Source organism: Portunus trituberculatus, chromosome 37 (assembly GCF_017591435.1).
Source record: "Portunus trituberculatus isolate SZX2019 chromosome 37, ASM1759143v1, whole genome shotgun sequence".
NCBI classification, from domain to species: Eukaryota; Metazoa; Arthropoda; class Malacostraca; order Decapoda; family Portunidae; genus Portunus; species Portunus trituberculatus.
The window spans coordinates 31,733,884-31,736,227 of NC_059291.1; positions in this window are offsets into that span (position 1 = coordinate 31,733,884).

A 2,344-nucleotide genomic window follows, 5' to 3' on the forward strand; every position below is an offset into this window, starting at 1 on the left:
CAAGACTGGTAGACTTTGTGAGGCTGACGAGTACAGACTAGTTAAAAGCAACAGTATAATGTGGTGGACCGTTTAGGTCTTGAAACACAATAACAAAAGACTATGGCAGAGTATGTATGTGGGACACATAACAGTAAGCTATTGGAGGAAATTGATAGAAAGAGTAATATTCCACGCTGCATTATTTAGAAAATTTGTATAGCTGGACACACACACACACACACACACACACACACACACACACACACACACACACACACACACCCGGTAGCTCAGTGGTTAGAGCGCTGGCTTCACAAGCCCGGTGGGTTCGATTCCCCGGCTGAGTGGAGATATTTGGGTGTGTCTCCTTTCACTTGTAGCCCCTGTTCACCTAGCAGTGAGTAGGTACGGGATGTAAATCGAGGAGTTGTGACCTTGTTGTCCCGGTGTGTGGTGTGTGCCTGGTCTCAGGCCTATCCGAAGATCGGAAATAATGAGCTTTGAGCTCGTTCCGTAGGGTAACGTCTGGCTGTCTCGTCAGAGACTGCAGCAGATCAAACAGTGAATCACACACACACACACACACACACACACGAGTCCCGGCGCGGCGAGGGAAATGGGTAAGCCTCTTTATGTGTGGCCCCTGTTCACCTAGCAGTAAATAGGTGCGGGATGTAACTCGAGGGGTTGTGGCCTCGCTTTCCCGGTGTGTGGAGTGTGTTGTGGTCTCAGTCCTACCCGAAGATCGGTCTATGAGCTCTGGGCTCGCTCCGTAATGGAGAAGACTGGCTGGGTGACCAGCAGACGACCGAGGTGAATCACTCACACACACACACACACACACACACACACACACACACACACACACACACACTGAGTAAGGTAAGCCTCACCGAATGAAGTCGAAAAAAGTCAACTAAAAATAGACAACTAACATAAAAGCTGTAACACAAGATGAAAAGTTTTACCCAGTTGAAGTTAATCTGTGAACACTTGAGATAGATGAAGGTGGACTGTTTTTCTCGATGTGCACGCTTTTTTCGGTGTTATCTCTCCGGGTTTATCTTCTTTCGACGGCCTTTTCAACCACATGTTCTGGGTAATGGGTAATATGTAGGTGGTGTGGACTGTAGACGACACGGCGATGCGTCTGTGGGAAGCAACGACGTGAGGATGAAAAGGTCAGGGAGCACCGATCACCTGCAAGAAACACGCCAACACTCGTGGCATATCCTGCTCTGCCAGACCCCGCGCTGCCAGTCACTCTGCTGCCGCTGGCACATCGATGGCCAGCAAAACACCGGAATCAACATTAACAAACGTGAACAGTGACCAAGAAATTGTCTGTTGTGGCTAAAGCGATTGTCTGAATCGGAGAGAAAGAGAAAGAGAAAGAGAAAGAGAAAGAGAAAGAGAGAGAGAGAGAGAGAGAGAGAGAGAGAGAGAGAGAGAGAGAGAGAGAGAGAGAGAGAGAGAGAGAGAGAGAGAGAGAGAGAGAGAGAGAGAGAGAGAGAGAGAGAGAGAGAGAGAGAGAGAGAGAGAGAGAGAGAGAGAGAGAGAGAGAGAGAGAGAGAGAGAGAGAGAGAGAGAGAGAGAGAGAGAGAGAGAGAGAGAGAGAGAGAGAGAGAGAGAGAGAGAGAGAGAGAGAGAGAGAGAGATATCCCAGGACTATAAGAGAGATTATTGTGCAAACAAGATATAACTAGAGATTGCATTGCATTTCTCATGAGAGAGACTCAGAACGATTTCAACCGAGAAATAAAGAAAGAGAGAGAGAACGACAAGAGACAAGACAACGAGAGAGAACGAACGAGAGACAACAACGAGAGAGACAAGAGAAAAGAGAAAGAGAGAGAGAACGAGAACGAGAACGAGAGAACGAGAACGAGAACGACAACGAGAAAGAGACAGAACGAGAAAGAGAGAGAACGAGAACGAGAGAGAACGAGAACGAGAACGAGAGAGAACGAGAACGAGAAAGGAGAGAACGAGAACGAGAACGAGAGAACGAGAACGAGAGAGAGAGAAAGAGAAAGAGAGAGAGAGAACGAGAACGAGAAAGAGAGAACGAGAACGAGAACGAGAAAGAGAAAGAGAACGAGAACGAAAACGAGAAAGAGAAACGAGAACGAGAAAGAGAGAACGAGAACGAGAACGAGAAAGAGAAAGAGAGAGAACGAGAACAAAAACGAGAGAACGAGAACGAGAAAGAGAGAACGAGAACGAGAAAGAGAAAGAACGAGAACGAGAACGAGAACGAGAAAGAGAAAGAAAGAGAACGAGAACGAGATAAAGCGAAAGAGAACGAGAACGAAACGAGAGAGAGAACGAGAAAGAGAGAACGAACGAGACGAGAGAGAGA